Below are 16,094 nucleotides of genomic sequence, written 5' to 3' on the forward strand. Positions count from 1 at the left end.
TTCATACTTATTGAAGAAGGGAGTAAAAAGTGCTTGATTGGATAGAGTGTTTGGAGGCTGGAGGTCATGTGAAATCTCCAGGGGTTCATTTTATCAGAGTTGGTGACCCAGGCTGTATCATGGCCCTTGCTGTTTTAATATGCTTCACATCCAGTTAATCAGACAATATGGCAACCTCCGAGATCTGCCTCCAAATGTGCAAATGATTTATTTTTCTCTACCGAGAGTCTTTGGAATTGTCTCACGACAACGTGAGCTGGTAATGCAGGCAACCAGGCAGATACAGCTGAGGAAACCTGTGCTCCCAACTGAACATGTTGTCGTGCCGCACAAAGAAAATCTAGCCACCTGCTCACCAAATCCACCTCGAGTCAGTGTATACATGTACCAACTCGACCTCCGTTACAAATGTAGTATTTTCCAACAGTAATTTTCAAAAGAGAATTCGATAAACAACGGAAAGGGAAGTTGTTTTCAGGACTATGGGGAAAGAGCAATGAAATAGGACTACCCGAAAAGCTCCTTCACCGACTGGCACAGGTGTGATGGGCCACATTTTTAAAAATTCATTCATGGGACATGGGCGTCACTGGCTGGCCAGCATTCATTGCCCATCCCTAGTTGCCCTTGAAGATGCTGGTGAGCTGCCTTCTTGAATCGCTGCACTCCATGTTCTGTCGGTTGACCCACAATGCCATTTGGGAGGGAATTTCAGGATTTTAACCCACTGACTGCAAAGGAACGCCGATATATTTCCAAGTCAGGATGGTGAGTGGCTTGGAGGGGAACTTGCAGATGGTGTTCCCATTTATCTGCCGAGATTAATGGCTCTTTGTCTGTGCTGTATCATTCTGTGATCAAATCGAAACAACAAAATATGAAGAAATGCTACATCAGTGGATACCTTGGCTGAGGGCAGACCTATTTATGGTTGTGGTTGCGCCTCCCCCCCCCCCCCCCCAACACACATGCACTAATCTTGGTTAATAATAAACTTGTTTATTGTCTTCCATGCAATCTCTTTTTAGTGATTTGCCATGACCTAATCTTGTGTTTTATCGGAAATCATTACAACGTGTTCAGAATGTGTCCTCGGAGTGCAAGATGAGAGCCTATTGGGGGAAAAAATGTTGACCTTTTTTTTGGAATAAGCTTAGTTAGCATCACCTATGCATTTCAAATTAAAGTTCACGATAGCTGGAGTTTGAGCTTGCAGTCTGTTTGCCAATATCACAATGTTAAACGGTGCCAGGCTCGAGACTAATTCCTTGGAGTGCACCAGCAGACTGCACCATGGCAACTTGGTCTTCTGACCGTAATTCCCTGCATTTCTTAGCTCCTCATTTCAAGCTGTAACAGGATGTTGCAGAATGTGGCCAGGCATTCCTCTACAGAAACAGAAGAGGGTAGTTTTACAGCACTGGCAATTCTGTTCAATCTATTGATCCTGAAAGTGTATTAGAGCCCCTTCATTTACTCCCTGCCCGATCACATTCATTGCTAATTCCTGGTTGCTTTCTCTCCCTGGAGCAACTAGCAAGTAAGGCTCTGAATCTCGGCCCTGGCAGAATGCCACAGCCAGCCCTACTGTGAATGGGCATCAGGGCACTCCGGAAGCAGCTGTTCTTCTGACGCCCACGTGTACAGGTCAGTTGGAATTGCAACAGAGGGCCTGGTATTTATGAGTGCAATTGATGTATGCTACAAGTAGCAGTCCCCAAAAAATCTGAAATGGCAACCTTGGTGAGATAGTAAACACACTGGAGGGGGGGGGGGGGGGGAATGCTTAGCTCATGACTAAGGGATGTTATTCATAATCCTGCACCTGCGTTTTAAGCAAAAATAGATCCAGTAGGATGTTTCAGTAAGATGTTCTTTTGGATACTTTATTGACCGTATAGGAATATTTCATTCTAGTGCTTAAGCAGGTTTGTAAGTCGAAGCCTAGCTGATTTAAACATGATATTGATGTTATATTTAAATGTGATTGTAGCTGTCACCTTCACTTTACTGGTAATATTTTTCCCTCTAAGTCACAGATTTGTGGATTTAAATCCTGCTCCAGAGACCCGAATACAAAATCTAATTGGCACTGTAGTGTAGTGCCGAGGGTTACTGCCCTGATGGGGGTGCTGTCTTTCAGATGGCAAATTGAACTAAAACGCCATCTTCCCTCTGAGGTGAATGTAAAAGAACCCGTGAGAATACAGCTACTCGCAGAAGACTCCTGTGATTTTCATAGAATCCCTATTATGGAGAAGAAGGCCATTCGGCCAATCGAGTCTGCACCAACCTCAGTCCCACCCAGGCCCTATTCCTGTAACCTCGCATATTTACCCTGCTTATGCCCCTGACACTAGGATCAACATAGCATAGCCAATCCACCTAACCTAAACATCTTTGGATTGTGGGAGGGAACTGGAGCACGCAGAGATGGGGAGAACATGCAGATTCTGCACAGACAGTGACCCAAGGCCGGAATTGAACCCGGGTCCCAGGCGCTGTGTGGCAGCAGTGCTCACCTGGCCAACATTTATCCCTCAACCAATATCACAAAATCAGATAATCAGATCATGACAAAGAATGCGCAGAATTACAGGGAGAAAGCAGGAGAATGGCACGAAATGAATCGTTCATTTGGAGCCGGTGCAGACAACGATGGGCTGTGTTGTAACAGGTCCATTATTACTTTGCTATTTATGGAGCCTTTCTATGTGCACACTGGCTACTATGTTTCTGATATGCAGCAGAGGATAAATGTCAGGAGTATGAGGAGCTTTGCAAAGCCCTGAGGCTGTGAAAGGTGCCATGTAAAGGCAAGTTCTTTCCTTCGACATTGCGCCTTTGAAAGAGGAATACATATTTAATGTGAGTTTGTTTGGAGTGAAAAGGACACCAGGTTCATCCATAGTCATCGTGTTTATTGCCCAACATTACTGATGAGGGAACTAAATTTAACGTGAAGACAATGATTTTGGTTTTGGAGCACTAGCTGATATTCCATAGTGTCACTTGTATGTGATCTGGAATCTGAAATGGAGATAGAATATTTAGCTGTTAAATGGCTGTTCCTTTAAGGGCACCATTCTAAGAAGGCAAACCTAGGCCTCTGTAGCTGGATGTCCGCTGCTGTGATGTTCACATGCAATGAAATACAAGCCGAAAATGCTGGAAAAACTCAACAGATCCGGCAACATCTGTGGAGAGAGAAAAACGCAAGTTAATGCTTTGAGTTTGTATGATGATTGTTCAAGGATGTCCAAATGAGACTTCCAAAATATATGTATTCCAGCACAATATGTATATGCTGCATACACATTTTGCAGCAGCAGTGTTATGTGCTGAATTGTATTGTCTTCATTCAACTTTCCAGCTTGCCCCAAAACTGTGGAGTTGAAATGCTCTTTCAGGGCTCACAAAAAACCTTCATATTTAAAAATAAATCTACTGCCTTTTCAAAGGAGCTTGCAGTAATCTCTCAAATGGTTCGGCTGCTCAGTACCTTGTATCAACAGATGGAGCATGCATAGTTTTCTCTCTGTTAATATCTCAATTACATTGGTATCCTATATACATCACTAGATGACAATGTACATTTCCGAATGAAATGGATAAGGGCCCAAGCTGCCGTTCTACAGGACACAAATAAAAAGCAGCCAGTGAACCAAGCGGGTGGCAGAGTGGTTAGTCCTGCTGCCTCTCAGCGCCAGGGACCCGGGTTCGATTCTGGCCTTGGGTGACGTTCTCCGTGGGTTTCCTCCGGGTCCGGTTTCTGCCCACAGTCTGAAAGACATGCCCACTGCCCAAAATACCTGGTGGACAGTGCCATTGTGCCCCTTGGGCATTGCCACGGTGTCAGACTGGCGCAACCCAAGGGGCATCCGCTGGTTAGGGCGTGTTGGCCGTGCTAAATTCTCCCTCAGTGTACCCAAAAAGATGCCGGAGTGCGGCAACTAGGAGATTTTCAAAGTAACTTCATTGCTGTGTTAATGTAAGCCTACTTGTGACACTAATAAGTACATTTATTGGGAAGAAGGCAGTAAGTTTAGCCTGTGATATTTGGAATATTACTCAGCTGTTCCCGCTTCCTCATCCCACTGCTGAGGACAGAGGCCATTGAAGCCCCCCCTCGGGAGGTCGGCGACAAGGCGGATGCCCCTTGGGTTGTGCCAGTCTGACACCGTGGCAATGCCCAAGGGGCACACTGGCACTGTCCACCAGGTATTGTGGGCAGTGCCAGAGGGGGTGGGGTATACTGGGGGGGCAGCCAATTTTGGGGGGTGATCGGTGGTGGGGGGGAACCCTCTGCCACACTCGAGTGGGATTGGCAGGGGGGGGTATTGGGGGTGGGGTCGGGATCAGGGCTGGCCATCGAGGGAGGGGGTGGTGGTACTGGGAAGGCCGGCAACCTGGGGGTGAGGAGGGGTGTCAGGAGGCCAGCAATCAGGGTGGGCGGAGGTTTGAGAACATTGGGGAGGCTGGCAATCGGGGGGTGCGGGGGGAGCCAGTGTGCATGGACCAATCTCCCCACTGACAGAGCGGCGCATGCGCAGTGGCCTGCTCAGCACTATGCTGCTGGCCTCTTGGATGGGAATTGGCCCCGTCTCCTACTTACTCCAGGGCACTCTGCAATGTAGAGTGTCGAAGATTCGTTCAGGTAAGTATGCCCAAAAAACAGACGGGAAATACTCCCATTTTCCCGCCCTTTGGGCACTTAGTTTTGTTCTGAAAGAATCCCAGCCTCTTGTTCTAGTATCTGAGTCAGTGACAGAAAGGCACATGGATGAATGAGTGGGAAAAAGATACTGATAGAAAGGTAATTTCTTTCCCCATTCTTCTGTCCTTATTAAAAAAAAACAAGTTACATTTGGAAGCGTTTTGAAAGGAAGCCTGTAGGGAAAGAGGTTAGAGATGGCACAAGTGTATTAAAGGGGCTTCGGGCCCGATGGTCAGCTGTCTATGAGTGGGTGGGAAGTGGATCGATGCTTTCGGCTGAAGTAAGGGATGGTGGAGATGGGGTGCGGTTAGAAGAAAAGGCTCTCCCTGCACTAGTTATCCAGAGAGATGGGACCAAGGTTGATCTCTCAGAAGGTTTGAGCATCTTTAGATGCCGGTACTCAAATGAGCTGAGTCATATTCACATCCTGCTTATAGATATGAGACACCAGGATATCTGCAGGTCTACATTATTGTGGTGGCTGTAATATGCAACTCCTCCCACCCTTTATAAAGGAGGCTGCTAGGGGCTGAATTGAAATGTTTCTGGGAGGAACATTCATGTGTTACCCTCTTGCTCCCCACCCCCACTTCCCCACCAACCTGACTAGCAAGGCTGCACTGTGCAACATCCTAAGGCTTAACTTGATGTCAGTTGATTCAGAGGGCACACCTATATGATTTTACAAAACACAGCTGGTTATTTTTTGGAATGCATGCAAGTGGGCCAGATCTATTTCCCCCACGCCACCCACACCGACTACTGTCCCTTTTATTTACTCGTGTTCTCACTCTGAAAAATGCCAACCGTCGAGTCTTTTCAACTGATCTTAATGTGCGCCCTTTGGTTATAATTGTGCATATATAATCTGGTAAATCTAATTATGCATGTATAATCTGGTCATGTGTAGGTATGTCTCTGCAACCCTTCTACTAACTTTAATGAGAAAGCGAGGATAATGATCCATTTAGCAAAATTAGTTACCACAAGTGTAGAATTTTGAAATGCTTTTGATGTATAAAGTGTAAATTGTAGCAGTATTTTGAGTCAACCCACTAATCAAAGCCTGTGTATGGCAACCACCTCCTAACACCAACTGACTTTATCCAATTTTTTTCCCAGCTATACTTTATTGTGGCTTTACCAGTAAAATACTTACTGTTTTAAATTGAATCTGAAACTTACTTCAACCCCTGCTATTTGCCATATCGTTATTTTTCTTAAACGGACACATTAGATTACTAAACTTGTTTTCACGGCCTAAGAAATAGGAGAATAATTTTATTTCGAACGAAACATATGAACATTCAAATTGAGAGTAGGAGTAGACCACTCAGCCCCTTGAGCTTGCTCTGCCATTTGATAAGATCACGGCTGACCTAATTGTAACCTCAAATCCACATTCCCACCTATCCCGAATAACCTTTCACCCCCTTTTGCTCATCAAGAATATATCTTGCTCTGCCTTAAACATGTTCAAGGTTAGGTGGATTGTCCATGCTAAATTAACCCTTACTGTCCAAAGATATGCGAGTTAGGTGGATTAGCCATGGTAAATGCACAGGAGTTACGGGGATGAAGCTGGTTTGGGCCTCAGTAAGATGCTCTTTCGGAGGGTCGGTGCAGACTCGCTGGGCCAAATGGTCTCCTCCTGCACTGTAGGGATTCTATCACTCCGCTTCTACTACCTTTTGAGGAAGAGAGTTCCTTCTTAGTACACTCACATCTTCAATTTACAATCACAATTTAGCCCCCTATTTGCTAATTGGTTACTCAATTGTAAACCGACCTGTAACTTAATTTTCAGGGTTAAGACAGACATCTGCATTGTTCTGCCTTAAACATATTCAAGGTTAGGTGGATTAGCTATGGTAAATGTGTGGGGTTACGGGGATGGGGCTGGGTTTGCGCCTAGGTAAGATGCTCTTTTAGGGAGTCGGTGCAGATTTGATGGGCTGTAATCAGGACCAGGGTCAGTCTCTACATCAACATAAATACACCAGTTCAAATACCGGATACGTTCATACCTGTGAGGTAAAGTAATCTTTCACCGACATATAAACGTTTGCTGTGGCAGTCCCAATTTTGAATTGTTGGGCCACTTTTTTGACGGGTCTCTCTGATGATATGAGATGATACAAAAAAAATAGTTTAGTGCTGAGCTGGATCAGTTAACTCCATTAATCAAATATTTTTTGCTGAGTTTGAGAATATCGGTTGGAGAGATTATTGGTGGTGTTTACTTTTTATCAGATAGTTATAGCCAATTCATTTGCTCCCATTGCGATTCTTTATATATGCAGTAGAAACTGCGGGGTTCCACACATAGACTTCCAGTCAACATCCAGAGTATGTAACCATATTTTAAATCAGGACAATTTTGGCGACAGAGTTTCTGAGGTGATTTGCCTCAGTCCTGTCTTTAACTTGGAGCTGTCGCGGAATGGACAATTCAGTGTGGCATATTATCACTAAAAAGTGTAAAATCCATACTGACCGGTGCCAAAGTAGAATCCATGGCAACAATACTATGGAGCAAAGCTCAGTGCTAAGTCCAACTACTAGTTCCTGTATGCAGGAGATGATTTGTAAGTCGCTAAAATAAAGAGGAGAACGCAGACTCCCTGGTTTTAATTACTGCCATCTTCAGTGCATTGTATTGCCCTTATTTGGTATGACATAGCAGACCATCTGCTGCGGACTAAGTGAATCTTTGGCTTGCTTGTCCCTGAAGTGAACTCCCTGAGTAAAAGAGGGGCGGTGGTTAGCTGGGGAGTGTTCCCTTTCTCTGCCACAGACAATGGTTTCTAAACAGCCCTCGGTGAAATGTTTGTGTGACTGTAATGAGCCCAAATGTTCTTCACTGTGACTTTTTTCTGGTTTGGCAAAAAAAATGGCTGTTGACCTGTGATTTGTGAGTGATTAGGGAAGAGAAATCTGATTTTTTTTTTCCGTGTGTGTGCTTTCACTGCAGTGACTGACAATGCAGACCTTTGCCTGAAAGTGAGTGCATGCCATTTGAATGAATATTCATATTCTCCTAGGATCTGGAATAGATTTTTTTTATTGCTCATGTTGCTTAGGAACAGTAATGGATGGTGATGCCGTGGAAAGGTTTAAATGCTGGCACTAGGTCTGGCCTTCACTTCAATCTTTCCGCACACTTGTTTTGGTTTCCCTAATGCTCTTCCATGTACAATGGACATTAATTTACTTTCGTCCTCTTGGTCATCAATCTTGGGATTTACGTCGCCAGGGCTTTACGTCACTCTGATCGCCATGGTAACTGAACATTAGCTTTGAAATACAGGAAGGTCAGTCTACTCTCTAACCTGTGGGAGATAGTTCTGCAAATATTACTGAAGGAGAGGACTGTAGATGCTGTTTAAATGTTTGTGTCAACCTCAGGAATTTTTAAATGTGTTCTGATGGGTGGCTATTAGCGCTAATTATGAATCTTGTGTTCAGAGGACTTGGCTTTGATTCTCCGCCTCCAACACAGGATTCCTCCAAGGGCATGTTTCATTGGCTTTTTGACAGCCCTTTAATTGGTGCCTCTCATCATGCCGTAGCACCCTTGCTGAAAATGGCATATTAGCAGGATCATCAACTGCATCTTTCTCCAGTTCCAATTTCCTGAAAATTTATGTATGCCCCCTTCTTTTTCACTCAGCTCCCAATCTCTCTTGTCATCCAGGGTTCTTGAAACTTGCCATTTTTATCCTTCATTTTTTCAGGGACATACTTGTCCTGAATTGTTAACAACTAATAAAAGACTCCCACATATCGGATGTGGATTTACCCTCAAACAGCCGCCCCCCCGCCCCTCCCCCCCCCCAGTCTATATTCCCTCGCTCCTGCCTAATACTGTCACAGTTAGCCTTCCCCCAGTTTAGTACTTTCACTCTGGGACTACTTCTATCCTTTTCTACAAGTATCTTGAAACTTATAGAATTGTGATCACTGATCCCAAAATGGTCCCCCACTGAGACATCAAACACCTGTCTGGGCTCGTTTCCCAGAACCAGGTGTAAAAGATAGCCCCTTTACAAGTTGGACTATCTACATATTGCCTCAAGGAGCATTCTTGAACAAACTCTGCCCCGTCCAAGCCCCTGGCATTAAAGGAATCCCAGTCTATATTGGGGAAGTTAAAATTGCCCATCACAACAACCCTGTTGTTTTTTAACATCTTGCCATAATCTGATGATGTATCAGTTCCTCCACTTCACGCGGGCTGGGAGGTCTGTAGCACAACCCCAACAGTGTGATTGCACCACTACTGTTCCTGAGTTCTACCCATGTGGCCTCACTGCATGATCCTACCAAGGTGTCCTCCCTCTATATAGCTGTGACATTCTCCCTAATCAGTAAAGCAACACCCCCACCTCTCTTGTCACCCTCTCTATCTCGCCTGAAGCATCTAAATCCTGGAATGCTAAGATGCCAGTCCTACCCTTCTTTCATCCAAGTCTGCGTAATTGCCACACCATCATAATTGCTTATAATAATCCAAGCTTTAAGTTCATCCACCTTACCTGTCATACGGGTACGCAGATATGTATCCATGATTCACTTTCCAGAGTGCGGGGGAGGGAAAGGAACCCACATTTAAACAACCCTTTGTCATGCTTTCAAGATATCTTCTGGCACTATACAGCTAAAAGATTACTTTATTATAGCAGCCTCTTTTATGCAGAAAAATGCAGCAGCCAATTTGTGCACAGAAGTCCCACAAACAGTAACCATCTCTTTTTAGATGCAGTTGGTTAGCTGAAGATTCTTTGACAGGATTATCTGCAGAACTCTCTGCTTTGAACAGTGATTTTATGTTCAGTCCAACACAGGGCCTTGATTTATTGTCTCATCTAAATGATGATTGCTTGGATCCTACGATTGTAATAACAGTGAAACTGTTAACGTTTCTCATCAATACAACTGACAACAGCTACTGGCAGGCACACTGCTAAATGCCAAAGTCCAGAAGCTCCGTCGGTGATTTCCTGTTCCTCCACAGTGGCCCGATAGAAATCTTCTAAAATCGATTTGAATGACACATTCACATTTACACTGTTTGCCTCACAATGAAAGCCCTTGTTGAGTGAATGAGGTGTAAGTGGGATTTTAACAGCGTACTAACTCCATCATTACTCTGGAACACCCTCACTGTCCATGAAAAACTAAGCTTAACAATGAATATTGTTGAAAAGGTGGGCATGTTGCTGAAGTTTCTCACCTTGCACCCATCAGGACAAATGCAAAACTGCCAGATTTCAAACAATCAACATTTTGTCCTACAGGAGAAAAGGGTAGTGATTGGTCAGCAAGTTGACTGTGATTTGCCAAGATGTTGCCTCACCAATCAGAGTCAACTGTTCCTTGATTTTAACAACCCTCCTCCTCAGCCCAGTACCTGCGAGGCGCCCCACTTGGACCTTTAGCCACCACATCTGAAGTCATCATCCATTGCCTTCCATAAAATTCCTACAGTGTAGAAGAGGTCGTTCGGCCCATTGAGTCTGCACCAACTCTCTGAAAGAGCATCACCCCTAGGCCCTCCCCTCTGCCCTATCCCTGTAAGCCCTTGCATTTACCATGGCTAATCCACCTCACCTACACATCTATGGACGGTGGGATGAAACCAACACAGCTATGGGGAAAACTCCGCACAGACAGTCACCAAAGGCCGGAATTGAACCTGGGTCCCTGGCATTGTGAGGCAGCAGTGCAAACCATTGTGCCACCCGATAAACTATGTAGTTACCCTTTGGCCTCCTTGTTTGTGAGTTTTTCATGTAGCCTTGTTGGGTTCCAGCTTCCCTCCTCTCGGTCTTCCCACTTCCTTCCATTGTTCATCATCCTCACCCACGTCCTTGCCCCTCTGCCTGCCATTGTGAGCTCTCGCCCTTGGACCTCGCAGGGTCTAGCAGCATTGTGCTGTCTATGAAGACCGGCTGGGCATGGAAATGGAGGCAGGGACCAGTCTGTCCTGGCACAGTGGTGAACAGAGCATCAGGAGCAGCACAGTCCAATGGTTAGTCTAGATAGGACAATGTGATCAGTGCAGGCTTGGTGAGCGAAGGGCCTGTTCCTGTGCTGACAGTTCTTTGTTCTTTGTTCAGTGCAGGTTCCAAAGGCTGAATGATGCATTCTTGCTCCTATTTTCTATGTTTCTATGATGAGAATTCATACCAGCTTTGGCTCAACTTTTGTCAGAACAAGTCTATTTGAAAGCAATAATATAAAAGCGAAATACTGCCAGATCCCGGAATCTGAAACATAAATATAGAAAGCTGGAAAAACTCAGCAGATCTGGCAGCATCCCGAGTTTTTCCAGCATTCTCTGTTTCTGTTTCAAAGCACCCTGCGTTTAATGGAGAGTTAAGTCTGAAGTTTGAACAGTCCAAATTCTCCCCCTTGTTGCTTTTAGAGGGATGCAATCGCTGCATCTCAAATGTCTGAAGTACTGTCCCTTTGTCCCAGTCTGCAAACCTTTCAAGGATTGCTGTTAATAGACCTCTGCTGCAACTCCATCTATTCCAGAGCCATTGTGTGATATTAATTGTGCTGTGGCCGTCTTCAATGGTTGGAGATTTATCTAGCTCACACACCATTTCCCTCTGGGCGATCTTTGCTACGGACACACCTGCACCATCTACTGGCCACCAAAATAGCTCTCCATATTCTGACCATCGATGCATGACGGACCCTTTCTTTCTCTCTCTGAGCAGGTTGGTGCCACCAAAAGATTTTACATAAGATCCATAAACAGATCTCGAGGCTTCATTTGAAGGATCTCCCATCTCCTGTATCTGCAAACATTTGTATTCACTCGAAGAGCTCTCTACCAGCTTTGGATGTCCTGGAGATTGGGTTCACTGCAGGCTTCGCTATGTACAACTTTCGTAGCCTGGTCATCAGGGCATGGAACTAATCTATTATGGCAGGAGTGTTTCTTTTCGAGAAGCTTTTTGGATTTCTCTGTCACTTTGATCAAAGCAATCTACTGTTGACAAGCCAACCACTTTTACTTGGAGGACGCATTTCAACTGTTCCCATGCTTCTGCTGGGTGAATCTCACTGCCGGGAGCTGGGTTACTGCGGGTCTGCCTTCAAGCTTGGCTCTGATTAAATTCTTTTATTTCCTATTGACTTGTCGTGACCTGTGGACTTGTAGTTTGCTTGGGCATCGCTGAAAAAATGACCTCTCAGGTACTCCCAGTGTAGGTTGAAGATTCTGAGTCTACACAGTCTTCCACCATAACCCTAACCCCGAGGGCCAACTGCCACATTCCTCAGGTAGTCCCTTAACAATCTGTACCTCTGTTCTGCCATTCACACATTCAAATCACTTAATGGACGCTTTTAGCAGCTTCTCAGCCTTCATCATTACCATTTACATTTCCTTTGCTCAATTAGCATTACCTCAAGGCTCTTCACTGGAACCATTGCTGGAAGGGCGGCACGGCTAGCATTGCTGCTTCACAGAGCCAGGGACCCAGGTTCAATTCAATTCCACCCTCCTAGTATAAATCTTGTCTGATTTTCTTTGCTTTCAGTTCTGTTGAAGGGTCATCCAGGCTTGAAACATTGGCTCAATTCTCTCTCCACAGATGCTGTCAGACCTGCTGAGTTTCCCCAGCATTTTCTGTTTTTGTTGCAGCACTGTACAGTATGATCATAACCTCCTGTCCCTTCCTTATAGATATATTAGCTAAATAGTTCAACATCAGTGCAATTGATTGCAATTCCGCATTTGTTGGACATTTTCACTGATAAGTTGAGGTCTTGTTCAGCTTCACTTTTATCGATTTCCACCATTCACACAGTCTACATGTCATCTACTTTTCCTTCCTACATGTTATACTTGTCTGCATTAAATTTAATCTGCTATTGTTCTGCCTACTCATTTAGTTTGCCAGATTCATTCTGGAGTTTTTGCTCCATCAAATTTGACCACTTTGCATTGAAATTCTGAATCCAGAAATTAGCAACAGTCGTACAATCATAGATTCCCGACAGTGCAGAAGGAGGCCGTTCTGGCCATCAAGCCTACACCGACAACAATCCCACCCTGGCCCTATCCCCATAGCCCCACATATTTACTCTGCTAGTCCCCCTGAGACTAAGGGGCAATTTAGCATGGCCAATCCATCTAACCCGCACATCTTTGGAATGTGGGAGGAAACTGGAGCACCCGGAGGAAACCCACACAGACACAGGGAGAACATGCAAACTCCACACAGACAGTGACCAAAGGCTGGAATTGTCCCTGGACTGTGCTTACCCCAGTCCAACGCCGGCATCTCCACATCTGTGAGGCAGCAGTGCTAACCGCTGTGCTACCGTGCCACCCTTACAGCAATGGTTCCGGTGATGAGCCTTGAGGTATTGCTACCGAGTGCTCTTTGCTTCCAATCAGTTGGCTACTTACATATTTCCATAAATTTGTGAAAACAGAACTTTCGCAAAACAAGTTGCGCCATTTCATGTGACTTGCCTCAGGCCACTTGGGACATCATGTTGATTAGGCAGGACCTTCCCTTACTGAGTCCATGCTGAGTGCTGTTAACTAGTTCATTGTTGGATAGGTGTTCACTTGAATCATTGCTTGTGGTTACTAATAGGTCATCACAACGGTATCAAGTTCAGAATGGATCTTATCACTGAACTGTTTGGCTTTCTCTTGCCGTCCCCTGGGGCCATTTCGATAGAAAATCGTAATGGAAACCATATGTATATTGATAGGTACTGATCCCTCAGATATCCACCAGAAAGAGAAAGTTTAGTTTAAGTTTATTTATTATTGTCACAAGTCGGCTTACTATAACACTGCAGTGAAGTTACCGTGAAAATCCCCCAATTGCCACACTCCAGCGCCTGTTCGGGTACACTGAGGGAGAATTTAGCATGGCCAAGTTCCAACAAACAGTAATGTGATAAAGACCAGATAATCTGTTTCAGTGATGTTGACTGGGGGTAAATATTGGAGTAAGAAGTTTAACAACACCAGGTTAAAGTCCAAAAGGTTTATTTGGTAGCAAAAGCCACACAAGCTTTCGGAGCCTTAAGCTCCTTCTTCAGGTGAGTGGGCATTCTGTTCACAAACAGGGCATATAAAGACACAAACTCAATTTACATGAATAATGGTTGGAATGCGAATACTTACAGCTAATCAAGTCTTAAAGGTACAAACAATGTGAGTGGAGAGAGCATTAAGACAGGTTAAAGAGATGTGTATTGTCTCCAGACAGGACAGCCAGTGAGACTCTGCAAGTCCAGGCAAGCTGACGGTAAATATTGGAGTAAGAAGTTTAACAACACCAGGTTAAAGTCCAACAGGTTTATTTGGTAGCAAAAGCTGGTGTGGCTTTTGCTACCAAATAAACCTGTTGAACTTTAACCTGGTGTTGTTAAACTTCTTACTGTGTTTACCCCAGTCCAACGCCGGCATCTCCACATCACGGTAAATATTGGCCCAGACCTAGAGAGCACTCCCCTTCTCATATTCGAAATAGTGTCATGTAATCTCTCCAATGCACCTAACCAGCACGTCTTTCAGGCTGTGGGAGGAAACCGGAGCACCTGGAGGAAACCCACGCAGACACTGGGCAGACTCCACTCCATCTGACGAAGGAAGAGCAAGCTCCGAAAGCTTATGGTATTTGCTACCAAATAAACCTGTTGGACTTTAACCTGGTGTTGTGAGACTTCTTACTGCGCTTACCCCAGTCCAAAGCCGGCATCTCCACATCAAGACTCCACACAGACAGTGACCCAAATCGAACTTGGGTCCCTGGCACTGGGAGGCAGCAGTGCTAACGACTGTGCCACCGTGCCACCACTGTACCATTTCAAAGTACTTAAGCTGCTGTTAATTAAAAAGCTTTCAGGAACTGTCATAACAGGCTATAATAAGAGCTGATCTAAAGGAGAAAGATGAGCATGCTTCACTTTCTCAACACCAGCGTGGAGAATTGCTGGAGGCAGCAGTGAGTTGAAAACAATTTACTAGTGCGTAACATTTTGCACTTACAACTGGCTGTTATGTCAGGTTAACACCAGCATGAACTGAGATCGAAGCAGACCTAGTTAGTATGATGATGAAAGTTATTATTTGAATCTCTTGGTGAAGAAACAACGTAATGGATATAAAAGACAATAAAGGCTTGCTTTTTTAATTACATGACAAAGAGCTTTGCAGGCAATGAAGTACTTTCAAAACATAGTCACTGTTGTGACGTTGGAATGTGGCAGCCAGTTTGCACCCAGCAAGTTCCAACAAACAGCAATGTGATAATGACCAGATAATCTGTTTCAGTGATGTTGACTGGGGGTAAATATTGGCCCAGACACGAGAGAGCACTCCCCTGCTCATATTCGAAATAGTGTCATGTAATCTCTCACATCAAAGCAGCTGCCTCCGTTGGACATCTTATCTGAAACACAGTTTATCAACTGTGTTTAAAACCATGTTTCGATTGATGTCATTTGGTCACAAAAGCAGCACCTCTATTCAGATGTTAAATCATTGCATATTGAATGATGTTAAATCATGGCATACTGAATGAAAAAATGTGTAACAAATCATTTAATTTAAGTGCTATGTACATTCAAAAGCAGAAGGATTAATAATATGAAGATGAGGGAAAGTGAACATGATATTTTAGGGGTGATGTTATCTTTTGAATAGGTGGAAGAAAACCATCATCTGCTTTGTCCAGATCAACTCCATTGATTGCTATTCAGAGAATCATAGAATGTACGGCACGGAGACAGGCCCTTCGGCTCAAACTGGTCCATGCCGACCAAAAGGCCCATCCAAGCTCACACCGTTTGCCTGCATTTGGCCCAAATCCCTCTAAACCTTTCCTATCCATGTATCTGTCCAAATGCCTTTTAAATGTTGTTAATGTCCCTGCCTCAACCGCTTCCTCCGGCAGCTCATTCCACATACATACCACCCTCTGTGTAAAAAAAGTTGCTCCTCCGATTCCGTTAATTCTTTCCCCTCTTAACTTAAACCTATGCTCTCTGGTTCTTGATTTCTCAATCCTGGGAAAAAGACTGAGTGCATTCACCCTATCCATGCCTCTCATGATCTTATACACCTCCATAAGATCACCCTTCAGTCTCCTGCGCGCCAAAGAAAAAATGTCCTAGCCTGTCCAATCTCTCCCGATAACACGGTCCTTTGAGTCCTGGCACCATCCTTGTCAATCTCTTCTGTACTCTCCAGTTTAATAACATCTTTCCTATAGCAAGGCGGCCAAAACTGAACACAATATTCCAGGTGCGGCCTCACCAACGTCCTGTACAACTGCAACATAACTTCCCAACTTCTATACTCTCTGCCCTGACTGATGAAGGCCAGCAT

At 44.6% G+C, this 16,094-nt stretch overlaps 1 protein-coding gene across 14 annotated transcripts in view; it reads left to right on the forward strand.

Moving 5' to 3' along the window:
* Window positions 1–16,094, forward strand: part of LOC144508578 (band 4.1-like protein 1) — a 290,684-nt gene that overhangs the window by 119,674 nt on the left and 154,916 nt on the right. The window contains exon 1 of one of the 14 annotated variants that reach the window (XM_078236669.1): window positions 14,283–14,378. The exons of the other annotated variants lie outside the window; for them this stretch is intronic. The gene's annotated coding sequence lies outside the window, so the exon portion shown is untranslated. Of the gene's footprint in view, window positions 1–14,282; window positions 14,379–16,094 lie in introns of those variants that run through there. 14 annotated transcript variants of the gene reach the window in all.

This window comes from Mustelus asterias, chromosome 20 (genome assembly GCF_964213995.1).
Source record: "Mustelus asterias chromosome 20, sMusAst1.hap1.1, whole genome shotgun sequence".
Taxonomy (NCBI): domain Eukaryota; kingdom Metazoa; phylum Chordata; class Chondrichthyes; order Carcharhiniformes; family Triakidae; genus Mustelus; species Mustelus asterias.